We start from the raw sequence: 14,929 nt of genomic DNA, 5'->3' as shown, positions 1-14,929 counted from the left end.
AAGGATGGGAGGATGGGAGGATGGGAGGATGGGAGGATGGGAAGATGTGAGGATGGGAGGATGGAGGATGGAAGGATGGGAGGATGGGAGGATGGGAGGATGGGAGGATGGGAAGATGGGAGGATGTGAGGATGGGAGGATGGGAGGATGGGAGGATGGGAGGATGGGAAGATGTGAGGATGTGAGGATGGGAGGAGGGAGGATGGGAGGAGGGGATGGAGGAGGGCGGATGGAGGATGGGAAGGATGTGAGGATGGGAGGATGGATGATGGGGATGAGAAGATGGGAGGATGGAGGATTGGTGAGGGCAGGTGGACGGTTGGAGAAAGTGAATGAATAATGAAAAAGTTGTTGACATAGAGGAACTGGGATATGATTTAACATCTCCTTTCTATGGGCTTTGCTGGGGCAACAGCTCTCCTGAGGGAATCTCCTGTAAACAGTCACTTCGCAGGCCTGCGGCAGGGGCTCAGCTGGGGCCTGGGGACCAACTCCTCATTCTGAGCGAGTCCCCTGAGGTGTCACAGATAATCTACAGAGAACTCAAATGTCTTCCCCAAAACGGACATACTGGTCCAGCTCATTGGTGGACATCATGCTGACTGGATCTGGGGCGCAGGAAGTAGCAAGTCCTTCAGATGCCCCAGTGAGCCGTATCCAAACTAGAATGTGGGCAAAGTCATCCAGGGGCCACCACCTCAGTGCTTACTGCGTGTTCATGCTTACTTACGCGATGCTGGCCACTTTCTTCCTCTCTCTCCTTTTCCCCATCTTAATTTATATTCAGGGGTTGCAAGTTAACTTGGCAATTTAGTCTTTGGTAACAGAACAGTCAGTGAACTGTGAATGAATTTGAGGAGTAAGTTATAGCTAGTGATGGAGGAAATGAGTCTTGGGACCACGGGTCTCCTTATCTTGGAGAAAGATCTCATTTACGTATAAGGCACAGCTACCTCCTTTTAGATGGAGACAGAGAGTTTCTTTTTTGCTGTCCGATGTGGGAATTCAAAGATGTATACAAGTGTGCATATGGAAGATGTGTAACGAAAGGTGTGCACTATGCTGGTTATAAATTTTTTGCCCTGTCCGCTCCAGTTCACCTTTGTTGACTGATCTGTGGAAGTGGAAATGGGCCCCACTCTAAATTTTCCCTTTTCCAGTTGGCGTAATATTAAACTCAGTCGGTAGGGGCAGTGGAGACACATTGCCGGAGGAGGGTGTTTCATCCCCAGTTCCGGGGTGCTCCCTGGCCTCAGCAGGCTGTTGCAACAGCACTGGGAAGCCCAGATCCCATAGTGTATAATGGATGTTTTAGCAACGGGGCAGCCCCTGGGACAGGTGGCTTCTCCAGGACTCACTTGCTGCAGCACCGAGCTCCCCCAGCACCCCGCTCCTGCAGTACAGGTGGCTTCTCCAGGACCTGACCCCTGCAGTGTGCACAGCGGTCAGCAGCACCGAGCGGCCAGCAGTTGCTCCCAGCAACCCCCTAAAGCGGTTTCATAGCACAGCACATCCAGCAAGTCACTTCGCTGTAAACAGCTTTCCCTGGCACACAAAAAGTGAATTTCTCGCAGGTTCCACCTGTGTGGCCTCTCAGGGACTTCCCTGCCACTCAGGGAGCCACAGCCGTGCCCTCTGGGTCAGGGTCTGGGTCTCAGCCCTGGGGCCTCTCCTTGGGCACCCTTCCTCCCCAGAGAGGAAGTGGCTGGTCCTTACATCTGCTTTTGTGCTCCCTACTGTGTTCTCTTCACTTGCTAGGTAATCCCTTATTGTTACTCTGATCCACTGTTGCACTTAAGATTCATTGTGTTAGATGTCCCTGTTAACATTCTTGTGTGGTTTCTGTCTCCTGGTGGGACCCTCACTGATGCATCTGGGCTAGTGGACAGACAGAAAACCTTGCAGGGTGGTGGGGCGGGCGGAGGAGTGTTCAGGGACTTTGAAAACCTAGCTGTGTTCAACCACCCACAGGGCTGGGGAGGAGGACAAAGGAAGTGGTTTGAATCAGAGGAGGGGATTGCAGGTCCCAGGTCCACCACCAAACAGTATGTGACCTTGGGTCTGTCATCTCCCACCCCCTAACCTGTTAGTTTTCTCCCTGGGTCCTGTGTTGGCACTTTGGACAGTGCACGAGACTCCAGAGGGTATAAAGGGCTCATTTTGACTCTCCCCAGAGTTCACTGTACCCCTGAGAGGGTCCCCCCACCCTCCCCACCATCCCCTCAGCAGCTAGCTCTCCCATGTGCAGGCTTTAATTAGGGGGCTCAGCCAACCAGGCAGGCCTGAAACCCTGCGGACCTTGGGCTGTTAACTCCTGAGCCAGCCAGTCCCCTTCCTGCAGATGTGGGCAAACGGGGGGTGGGAGGCGGTGCCAGCAGGAGCCAGGAGTGGGGATCTGCCTGCTGCCAGGGTCAAGACGGGGCAGGGGCGTAATTCCTCTGGGAGACTTGGTTTCCCTAAGAGTTCTCCTTTTACGCCCTCTCACAAATCTTTCCTGAGCTCCTGGTACGTGTTGGGCAGTGTGCTGGGGCTGGGCATCATGGGAGTGACCACAGACATGGCTGCTGACCACCTGGAGGTCAGAGGCCAGCAGGCAGGACGGATACGAATCAACTAATCACCCACAGTATATAATGCCCAGTGGGAAAAGTGCTGTGGGCGGATTGGAAGGGCTGCAAGCAAGTGACCTTGGACCAGCCCCTCTCTCTCTGTACCTCAGTTTCCTTGTCTGTAAAAATGGGGCCAGTCAGTATTCAGCCCAAGGGGATGTTGTGAGGGTGAAATAAATCTCACCTGTAAAGTGCTCATCACGTGCCTGGCACCACAGTAGGTGCCCTAGCACTGGTGTTGTTACTATTCTTACGATTATTATTTCAAGTTTCTTCCTCAGAAGCACGTGCATCAGTGGGAACTAATCCTCACCGACTTGTTGTGCGGCCTTGGGCTAGAAGCTTTCCTCACTGTCCTCAGTTTCCCCACCTGAACATGAAGGGATAAAGGGCTCCCCGCTCAGACCCAGGGTCAGACTCTGAGTCAATCGCAGGCCTAGGGCTCCTTCCAGCCGGGGCTCTCAGGAGGGGATGAGGTCACAGCAGCCGCTGACCTAGACGTCACTGGGTGGAGCAGGGGGCCTGGGGGTGGGAAACATTCTTAGTCTTCTCTAGAAACTCTCACTTGTCACTCCCAGCCACTTTGCCATCTGTAGACTCTTTTGACCCCACTGCCCAGGCCCCCTGCTCAGGCCCGGCCTACGCTCAGCCTGGGCCCTTCAGGGAGTGACTCTGACAAAAGGCTGAGGTCCTTCGGTCACCTAGTTGACACCCCATTTCACAGAGGGGGAGAAAACAAAGGCCAGGAGTCCGGCTCTGCTCATCACAGTATCCTAGCCCCTTGCATGAAGCACGGCCAAACAGTAGGTGCTTAATAAGAATGGGTTGGGTGATGGTTGATGAATGAGTGAGGGGGACGTTGACTCAGCTGCTGTGGTGACAGCGTGGGCCTGGAAATGGGTCTCTCAACTCCCGTCCCTCAGCATCACCAGGACCCCGACATGGGCATGGGACCCGACTGTTTGCAAATCCTTTGTGTCCATTGTGCCATGTTTATTCTTCATTTTATTTCAACCCTCAGAACAAGCATCACTGAACCCACTTTACAGATAAGGAAAGGGAGGCTCGGGGAGGGAAGGGACTGACCCACTTGGCAGGCCAAGGTGCGCTGGAGAGGAGCCTGTGGGAGCTACAGCCTCAGGACCGCAGCTGATACCTGACCCACCCACCAGGCGAGAGGGGGTCTGGCAAGTTCCTGCTGGAGCTCCTGATGCTTTCCCAGCTGCTGCATAAAAGCGGCTCTAACTCCTGCAGTTAATCCCCAGCTCCAGCCTTTCCTCCTCACTGCTGGGCTGGGGGGGTGTGTATTCTGGGAGGTGTGTGTGTGTCATTTAGAGGGGGCTCCATGGGCCTGCTTGCTGCGGGGCTCAGAGACATATTCCTCGGAACAGGGTTCTGTCCCTCAGGCCTCCTGTCAGGGCAGAGAGAGACTGGGGTGAGGAAATGGGAAGAACAGGACCTTGGGGAGAGAGAGAACAAGAGGAGGAGGAGAAGTGTGCGCACGCGTGTGTACACACACCACACACACACACACACACACCACAGAGTCAGAGGAGTGACTGGCAGGGAACTCTGCCTGCCTCTCTCCTCCAGGAAGTCTGCCCTGACCAACCTTGGGCTGGGCTTCTGTAGCCTTTACTCTGCTCTCTTTCAGATACATTTGTGAGCTGGGCCTGGGTGTGTCTCCCCCTCCTGGAAGGGAGGCACTGTGGCATGTCCACCTCCCTCATGGTGGATGGGACTTTTAGTGAGTACCAATGACGGGGTCATCTGTTCACAGAGCAGGAAGTGGAGGCACAGAGAGTCTGAGTCACCTACCCAGAGTCACACAGTGCGAGGAGCAGAATCAGGATTCAACCCAGGTTGGGCTGACCTCAAGGCCTGGACTCTTACATGTTCATAGTAACCTCCATTGAATGGAACCACTAAATCCATTACTTTCAAGAGGGCAAGGATTTCTGCTCAGGGTGGCTGGGAAGGAGCCGTCCAGAGGGAGATTGGTTTCTCAGAGCCTGGCATGTCAACCCCGTCTTCCACGCCAAGCAAACTCCTACCCATACCTTAGAGCCCAGCTTGCTGAGGCCGTGTCATTTCTTCACTCAAACTTCAGGGCCTAGTATCAGCTTATCACAAAAGGGGTTTGTTATTCCTTCACTCACTCATTCACTCATCCGTTCATTCAAAAGTCTGCACTGAGCACCCACTTACATTCGCGTTCTAGGGCCTGGGGCTACAGGTCGAGCCAGTCAGTTCAAGTCCCTCCCTGGAGGATTCTGTAGACAAACCTACAAATCAGTGTATAATTATAACTTGTGTTAAGTGCTCCGAAGGAAAGGAAATAGATTGAGAGAGAATCTTAGGAGGAAGAAACTAACGCAGATTGGGAAGTGGTGATCAGAGAAGGTTCTGTGAGGAGGGAGGTGTGAACAGAAAAGCCTGAAAGATGAGGATGAGTCAAGCCAGCCAGGAAGAAGGGGACAGAGGATCGGTTGGGGCCAGATCACCCCAGTGTTCGTGGCTTTGAAGGGCGAGGATGTGATCTGAGAGCAGAGGGAAGGACTGAAGGGTTCTGAGCCGGGGAATGACGGGGCCAATATTTGTATTTTGATGGGGAATAGATGGAGAGCAGGTGTGGGTATGTCCTCTCTCAGCATAGAGCACCTGCACTAGAGGGGTTGGAGGCGAATCAGGAATGAGCCAGGCTAGGGGATGAGGAGGGGGTGTCCCCTGACTCTGCCCTGATGGGGTGGTTGACTTTGGATAAGACTTTCCTCCCAGACTCCCCACAGGAGAATGGCTGCAACAGGACAAAGCAGGCTGGGGCAGGGGACCCCAGTGAGGCTTCCAGGGAGGCCCAGAGCAGCGGGCCTCCCTGCAGGGCCTTGGGTGGGGACTGAAGGGTTAACGCTGGAGATGCTCTGTGCCGCCTGACTGCCCCTCCCCTTCCGGGATTAACTCACTTTGGTAAAGCAGTGTTTACGCCGGAAATTTAATTGTCATTTCTGATGGTAAAGGAATTAAAAAATAAATTGAAAGTGTCAGATGATGCATTAGGGTGGCTGGTGGAGTGGAAACGGGGCACCCACCTGGCCTCCCCATTGGGTGATTTACAGGCCCAAGAAATTAGCCAAGTTTCTGTTTCTAAAATTGTAGGATCATGAAACCATGGGTGATAGGGTGAGAGGGGTGGGGGCAAGGGGACCAGGGGACCGGAAGATAAGAGACGAGGTTCCAGAGTGGAGGTGGAGACAGCATTAGATGTCACGCATGAGGAGATGGGCCTGGAGAGGGGCAGGGCCCGTCCATGGTGACACAGGATGCTGGGAGCCCAGAGAGGCTGGGATCCAGGCTCCCGCCTCCCCCCACCAGGCCAGGGGAGGACACTGACGGGGTCTGTGTCCCTGAGGGGAGCTCTGCTTCTGGCCAAAGCACCAGGGAGGGTTGCCTCTCCATCTGTGGTGTGCCCTCTATTCCTCACGCCCAGAGTTCAGGGAGGGGAGGGCGGGGCCCACCTGTGAGAGTGGCCACCTCACCAGTGGTCTCTGTCGGGACAGTGTGAGCTCATGTCTCTGAGCCTGCAGGCACCGGGGTCTCCTCGGCAGTGCTTGGTCTCTCCCAGAGGGCTCCTGACCCCAGAGAGGACTAGGACGCCCCTGTCACACTGGATGTATCTGAATGCAGGACCGTCTCCTCCAGCAGACCAGCAGCTCATAGGACAGAACCCTGACTCCCTCACGAGACGGAGGACTCCTTACGGGAGGCCCATGGACAAACTTACCTCCCTGGGCATCTCTCTTTAGTCCTCTAGCCATGTTGGCTGGATCCCAGGTGGGCAGAGTCTGTGGAAGTCCACGCCATCAGGTCAGTTGTGTCCCGGCCTGGGAGACCTCGAGGGGAGGCAAGAATAATACATGGGGAAGTCTATGCCTGGAGGACCAGAACCCAAGGGGTTCCTAAAAGACAGGCCCCACAGGGTCTTCCAGCCTGGGAGGGACCAGCTCTTGACCCTGTTTACAAACCCCATTGTCCCAACAACCTGGAACAGGGAGAGCCTGGTGCTGGGAGGTAGGAGGGCCAGGCTCATTCATTCATTCTTCCATTCATTCATTCATTCACCAAGTGTCTCTTTAGCACCTACTATATGCCTGGAACCCTGAAGAGCAGTCGGGATGCACCAGGGCACAAAATAGACAAGGTCCTTGACCCACAGAGCTTGCAGCCTTGTGGGGAGACTGATGATAAACACAGCAATGAGTGAATAAGGACGATAATTTGCCCAAGTGTTAAATGCTCTGAAGGAAATCAAGCAGGATGATGTGGTACTGGGTGCCCGGGCCGGGTGGTTTCATCAGGGTGCCTGGGCAGGCTGTGGGACTCTAGTCTGAGATCTGTGGAGGAGAAGGATGTCCTCTGGCCAGGAACCACCGAACGGGTGTCCCAGGCACCGGGATAGTGAGCACAAAGATCTGGGTACCATCTAGGGGTGACCTGAAGGCGGGGGTGGCCAAGCTGTGGTACATGAGGGGCTGTGGGACAGGATGGGGCAGTAAGAGTAGCTGAGATGACTTTCGGTTTCCGTACAACCTCAGGGCCATGGTGAGGACTCGGAAGTTGATTCTGGGAGCAGCAGAAGCTTCTGGATGTTTTTAAACAGGAGAGACTCAGTCGTGCGTGTGTTTACAAGGCCACACTTGCTGCTGTGGGTAACAGCACGTGGAAGGGCAAGAAAGAGCAGGGGAACGAACCTGGCAGGAGCCACTGCAGTGTCCAGGTGAGAGCTGGGGGCCTGGACCGGGGTGCAGGCAGTGCAGGTGGGGAGAAGCGGCTGGAACCCAGACACATCCATAGCACCCAGTTACCTTCATAATAAAGCCCCGACGCCTCTGCCATTTAGGGCTTACAAGTTAGGTTCCACTTATTTCCCAGCCCTCTCTCATACAGCAGGAAACTTGTCAGCTTGCTCTCCTTTAAACAGATCTTTTCATTTTCCCGCTCAGGGTGGCCTAAAGGGCAGCTGCTGATCTGAAGTGTGGGTTTGGGGGAGTCTCTCACCCCTGCAGGCCTGTTTTTCCAATGAGTGAAATGGGGGTATGGACTTGATTAGCTAAATGCTTCCTTCTGATACAAAGACCCTTCATTTTCGGAGCCAGGCTGCTTGATGCCTCACCGCCAGCCTGGCCAGGCTTACCTGATGTCCACCTCCTGCCTTCCCTCACCTGCTGTTTTTGTCCCAAGGAGCCAGCGCAGGTGGGAAGCTGCCACCTTGCAGCTGCTGGACCGGTGAGCTCAGGGCTGCTGCAGTGGAGGTGAGAGCTGATTAGTGCTGAGGCTGGAAGGGAGCTCAGACTGACAGTTGTCCTTTATTTCTAGAATTTAGGGTGGACGGCCCAGGGAGGGCAGGGCAGGGTTCTGAGCCCTGGGTGGTGGAGGAGGGGTGCTATTGAGGGAGGTGGAGCTAGCAGGCAGTGCCAGGCCTGGGGACAGCCAGCTTCAGGGGGCAGGAGTAACAGGGACAATGGCATTCCCTGAGCTTGTGGTAAATAAGCTCACACACAGTCTATCTCGTTTCAAGTGCTGTGTAAGTGTGTAAGTGCCACTTCTCCTTAGCAGGTTTACTTTTTCTGAGAACTGCATCATCATAATAAACCTGGACCATTCGTTCTTGTACCAGGCCCCGATCTATGTCTGCTAATCACTGACTCTCTGCACATCTCACATCAGGGACACTTCCTCACGATCCTCCCTGTTTGGTGGCAAACAAGGAGGTGAAGCAACTAGCTCAAGGTCATGCAGCTCAGAGGTGCCGAGGGCGGGATCTGAACCCAGGTCGTCAGGGCCGTGAGTAACCAGTGCCCTGCGTGTCTCCATGTGGACCACGCTGCCCCTCCCTACTCCTTGTTCTGCTTGACAGGTGAGAAGAGCAAAGCTAAGAGGAGGGGAGGGACCTGCCTGAGGTCATGCTGGAAAGGCCCATGGTGGAATCTGCATCCCACACGGGGGATGCAGTGCCTGTCTTTTTTGTACTTTCTCTATCACCCTGAACTGTTAGAGGGGTAGAGGCTCCAGGGCTCACCCCAGGACCTCGAGTGAGTGGTCAGTGAAAGGACCCTGAAGAACAGGGGGCTCTGTTCTACCACTGACCCAGGCTTATGTCCCCACCCTGTCCAAAGGCTCGTGGCCTTGGACAAGTCACTCAACAGCTCTGAGCCTCAGTTTCCTCCTCTTTAAAATGGGGCAGCGGCTGCTTGTTGGGAGGGTGGGAGCCGAGGCAGGCAGAGGTGTTTAGTGCATAGTGGGTGCTCAAGAATGGCTGTGCCTTCCCTTCCCCCTGGGGGCTGGGCTCCAGCTTTGGGGCCTGATGGTCCCCTCTGTGGGGTCCTAAGTTCCCACTGGGAGATACTCGGGGCAGGAGAAGAGGCTGGCTGCTCTTGGCCAGCTCTGGGCATGGCATACTCCTCCTCTCTTGGCTCATAAGGCCCCCAGGCCTCCCTGTGGCCTCCTCCACCATTGCCCATCCATCACAAAAGGGGGTGGCCTCACAGCTGGTTCAGAGCTGATTCAGGGGCCCGGGGCCGAGCAGCCTTGTGGATGATCCACAGTGAATTCTCAGCGCACATAGTCAGTCCCACGGTGGTGCCATTGGGGCCAGATGGGGACGGCTTGTCCAGGCTGCAGGCCACAAACCACCCCTGGAGGATGGTTGGGTCTCTGCAGAGGGTCACGTACCAGAGGTCTAAGGGCTGGGCCCTGCCTCCTGGACCTCAGGAGCCAAGTGCTCCTCATCCATAACCATGCCTGTCACCTGTGTGGTCACGACATGTCCCCCACTCTGCCACCCTGGGCTGGATGGATGCTAATAACCAACCATCCCTGAGTGCTCAGCCTGGGCCATGATGAGCACACAGCCCACTGCACGCAGCTCTCACAGCTGATGGTTCTATGCGAAGGAACAGTCGCTGTGAGAGAAAATAGATTTGGAGAAAGGAAATAAACAACCAGGAAGTGGGGGACCTGCCAGCTTCCAGGGTCCCAGCCATTACCCCCAGCGACAAACCTACACCTGCACCCCGTCACCCACTGTCTAGTACCCTCATGCCATCATCTGTCACCTGACCCCACCTCCCACGCCCTGCCCTGATGAGGTGCTGCCTGCCCGTCACCCCCTTCTCCCTAATCATTGCACACACATACAAGTGCATGGTCACACATGCACACACATGCACACACACACTCATGCACCTCGGGGGCACACATGCACACACGCACTCATGCACCTCGGGGGCACACATGCACACACGCACTCATGCACCTCGGGGGCACACATGCACACACGCACTCATGCACCTCGGGGGCACACATGCACACACGTGCACACACGCACTCATGCACCTCGGGGGCACACATGCACACACGTGCACACACGTGCACCCCTCACCCCCAGCTGTGTGTCCTCATTCACGTTCACCTCACCGCCTCCTTTCCGCAAGAATGTCCCTCTTAGTAATCCTGCTTTCCAGGTGTGCTATGGAAGTCACCATCAGATTTAAAGCTGAGAGGAGAGATGGGAAAGGAGGAGCCGGATCTCATTTTAATTATCTGTGGCAGGACCCAGTTGTTCGGGTGATAATTGTAATAATTAAAAATTCTGTTATCAGCTGTGGGGCGGGGGGAGCCGCTGCCCGTACAGCCCGCTTCGGGACGGGGAGCAGGCAGAGTGTTCCGATAACGAGACCCAGCTTTCAGCCTCCCCGCTCCAACCGTGTCCCGAGGTGATTCTGCTGGATGTTCTGGAACTGGAGGAGGACAGTGAGCTCAGAAAGAGGAAGGCAAGGGCTACTCTGCAGGGGGATACAGATGACCCTCACCTGTAGGGCCTGTGTGCCCTTGGCTGGGCCTGAGGAGACCAGGGGACCCAGAGGTCTCAGCCTGCACTACTGTAGGAGCTGAGGCTGGCGCTGGGATTGGATGTCCCGCACTAGGAAGTGACCCTGGGCTGTGTCTGGAAATCCACACGGTGGATTCCCTCAGAGAGTATGTCGTGTGTCTGCTCTGTGGCCACCCTGGCCTGGGCTCCGCTGGTGACCCACCCTGTGACTCTGGGTGTGTCACCTACCCACTCTGCATCGCCTCCGCTCTTGGCCACTTACAGACATCTTCCCAGCCAGCTCGTCCTTGCAGCCTCCTGACAACTCCCCACGATGGAAGCCTTGAGAGAGCGAAAGTGAGCAGGGCCTGGCACACAGGAGCCTCCCAAGAAATGTTTGTTTAAGGATGTGTAAATAAAGAGTGTAAGTAATGTGTAAATAATGGGAGGAGACTGAAGGGCAGAGAGATGAAGTGCTTGCCCAAAGTCACACAGCTGGTGAGGAGGGAAGGGATTAGAAAGGGGAAGGTCGGTTGTAGGGCTGAGGGAGCAGCGTGGGCCCTGGAGACAGCCAGCCAGAGCTGATGTGCATTTAGACATAAATCAAATGTGGTACAGGCTCCGGCCAGCATGAGCGAGGTCCCAGTGGCTCCAGTGCCGGGCCAATGACCAAGTGGTCGGCAGCAGAGGCAGGTGGCAGGGCTAGGTGTTGCCCAGGTGAGTGGCCAGGCCCCGCCCCCTACGCACATGATGGCCCTTCCTGAATGGCTTTTCCCTCCTTGACCTCTTTTATTCCTCCCAACAGTCCTGCCTCCAGGGCAGGAATAATCATCTTCACTGTGCAAATGAGACAACTGAGGCAAGAGAGGCCATGGGACTTGCCCAAGGTCACACAGCCAGGCAGCAGCAGAATCAGAATTGACCCAGGCCCTGGCGCCCAGCCCAGGGTGCTGAGTCCTGCTCCTCTGACTTCCTTCTGGCTGCGTTGGGCACCCTCACCCTGGGCCTGCCCTCTGTGACCTCTAGGCCCCTCTTCCCACCGTCTGCCCTCACCCAGGGCTTAGCTCAGAACTGCTGCTGACTCCCAAGTGCCCTCTCCAGCCTCTTCCCTGTGCCCCAGCCTCTTTGCTCCAGGTGCCCACAGACACCTGGGTCAGGGACTCTCAGAATGTCAGGGCTGGTGGTGGTGGTGGGGGGAGCCCCAGGAAGCATCTGGTCCATGCCCCTGGGAGCACAGGTGAGAGCAATGGCTTTTCACTGTGCTCCTCCTCTTTCCCGTCCCACTTCCTGCCTCATTTACCCCTCAGAAGATTCTGCAAATCCAAGTCTAAGGTTTGAGTTACAAAATTCCTGGAGAAGGAGGGCGGAGTCTGTATCTTCTTCTCTACAGGGATCCTCTCTGTTCCTCTTGCTCCTTGAAGGCTGGTATTTACTGAGGTTTCACTTTCCCAGGGATCCACCTCGTGGCTTTGGGGAGAACAACAGAGGTGGAGGAGTGATGGGGAGTCCCTGCATTAAGAGCAAACCTAGATAATGTGGAGGGAGGACGAAGATGGACTTAGGGGTCATCGGGGACCTGGGTTTGAATCCCAGCTGTCGGGCCTTGTGAAGATCACTTAACCTCTGGACCTTGATTTCCTCTCTGCACAATGGGCATAATCACAATGACTTATATATATTTTTCCAATGGTTTAAAAAAAAAAAAAAAAAAAATCCACAAACAACACAAAAAATAAGCTTGGGTGAGGGTACATATAAATGCCTGGCACATCGTAAGTGCTCAGGAAAGTTGAATTCTCCTCTCTAGTCCATTTGACATCTCCCAGATCAGCTCTTTCAGGTCTCCCCCATAGCTTTCCTCCAAGTGCCCCTGCATCTGTCTCTCTGTTCTCAGAGAGAATAGACCCTGTCAGTCTTGCAGTTTCCACCTTCCTGCAGCTTAGGAAAAGAATGAGGAGGCCTGATTGGCATGACTGGCCCAGCTGCCTAGACCAGGATGCCAGGCACAGATGGTTTATATGCCCAGGATTGTCAGCAGTGCAGCCACTTCCCTGCTAATGAGTTAACAAATTACACCTTTGGGAAAGACCCTTGGCAGAGTAAGGCGCCTCTAGGGTCGAAGTTCTGCTGTGATCCAAAGGGTCAGCAGAATTCTTTAATGCATCTAATTTCTAATAAAGCAAGGAGGGACTAAGGTGGGAAGGTCCTGGCCTAGTTAGCACAGATGACCAAAGTCTGATTGGTCCTGGGCTGGGGCCTGACCACTAGGGTGGGGGTGAGCAGGCGGTATCGTGACCGGGCCAAAGGACTCCAGTCAGCTCCAATCTCTCCTGGAAGCATCTTCAGCATACCCAGATCTGCTCAGAAACAAACAAACAAACAAACAACCTTACTCCTTCTCGAAGTACAATGCAAGGAAGAGGGGCCTCTGCAGTCAGAACTGTCAGACCCCAGAGGACCACCAAGACCTGTGGCTGGCCCTTGAGAAATCCAGTTTTCTCACCTGTAAAGTGGGAGTGGTGATCCCTCCCTCACTTGCTTGTTGTGCGGTGAGTAAAGCCCCCGCATGGTGCCCAACACATAGTGGGTCCTCCACAGAGTAGAGCTGTGATTACACTGAGGAAGGCAGAATGATGACCCCCAGCGATGTCCGTGTCCTAATCCTGGGAACCTGTGGTTCACCTTACATGGCAAAGGGGAGTAAAGGCTGCAGATAGAATGAAGTTTGACAATTAAGTGATCTGAAAGTATGAGGATTATCCTGGATTATTCGGTGGGCTGCATGTCATCACTAATGACAGGGAGACCTAAAGGGGAAGAAGGGGCAGAAAAGGACATCAGAGTGAGGAAGATTTGACCTGCTGCTGTTGGCTTTGAACATGGAGGGAGGGATCACAAGCCAAGGAATGCTGGCGGCCTCTAGAAGCTGGGCAAGGGAAGAAGAGGACCCCCCATAGAACCTCCAAGAGGGAAACAGCCCTGTGGGTATTTAATTTTAGCCCGGTGAGAGCCATTTTGAACTTCTGATCACCAGAATCCCGAGATAATACATGTACATTGTGTAAGCCACTAAGTTTGTGGTAATTTGTTACAGCAGCAGTGGGAACTAATATCTATGTGGGGCCATATCCTGGCTCTAGGAGGGGTAGAGTTGGGTCAGGTGTGCACTTGGGAGCCTGGATGCCAGATTCATTCTCTGCCTGGCTCGTTCCAGCACTGTGGATTGAGGACGTGACCTCACCTTTCTGTGCCTTGGTTTTCTCATCTGGAAAACGAAGTAATAATAGTACTTCCCTCAGAGTTGTTGTGAGGGTTACATGAGATAATTTGTGTGAAGTTCTAGAATAGAGTTGGGCACACAGAAAGTCAGACTATTTGTAATATAAGGACAGATTTTTTTTAAATTAAAGTTTAGTGGGTGACAATTGTTAGTAAAGTTACATAGGTCTCAAGTATACAATTCTGTAATATCAATCCATCATCTATATATCATGTGTGTTCACCACCCAGAGTCAGTTCTCCTTCCATCATCATATATTGGACCCCTTTTACCCTCATCGACCACCCTCCTCCCTCCTTACCCTCTGGTAACCACTAAACTATTGTCTGGACAGATTTTGTTTTAATATCAATGCAAGTATGGGGACCCTTGCAAGCTATGAGCTGTCCTTTGAAATGGGAGGTGGTAGATGGCAGTGGTAAGGCTGTGATATTGGGCAGACCTGGGACCAAATCCTCAATGCACCACGTTCTGGCTATGTACCTCTGAACACAGCGTGTAATTCTCTGAGCCTCATTTTCCTCACCTATAAAATGGGGATAATGACAGCACCTACCTTCATAGGGGATTGTGAAGATTAAAGGAGATAATCCAGGTAAATCACTAAGCCCAGTGCCCGGCACACAGCAGGTGCTCGAGATAGTAAGTGTCTGTTACTATGTCACTGGCCCAACCACTGCTATTAGACCCCAATGACAGAGGAAATGTACACTGGACAGAGGCTACCAGGATGCAGAGATACTTCTCAGTAAGTTTCTCTGCCATTGGAATTGTCATAGCATGTCCATATAATAAAATAGGGTTCTGTTATGTGCCAGGCCAATTACTCCATTTGCAGACAATGCTTGGTACACAGGTAAATTCAGGGGCACCTTGCCATAAGCCCCTCCAGTAGTTGTGGAAGCCCAGGCTGGGAAGCTCAGCTGTGACTCTGGTCAAAGCCAGTGGGGATTCTGCCATTCACAGTGATGGTGGCAGCGCAGTAAGAGCCCAGCCGGGGCCCAGGGCAGCCTAGGACCTTCCCCAGATGGGGGAGGACACCCCTCCTGTCCCAACACTCACCCTTCCAACCCCAGGCACTCAGGTTTGTGGTTCTCTTTTTTCCCAACAAATACATATCACCTCATAAGATGGCCCGAGATGACGGCTGTAACAAAACCGGTTCATTACAGCCCT

This window comes from Rhinolophus ferrumequinum, chromosome 9 (assembly GCF_004115265.2).
Source record: "Rhinolophus ferrumequinum isolate MPI-CBG mRhiFer1 chromosome 9, mRhiFer1_v1.p, whole genome shotgun sequence".
Taxonomy (NCBI): Eukaryota; Metazoa; Chordata; class Mammalia; order Chiroptera; family Rhinolophidae; genus Rhinolophus; species Rhinolophus ferrumequinum.
Note: the sequence above shows the minus strand (reverse complement) of the source record.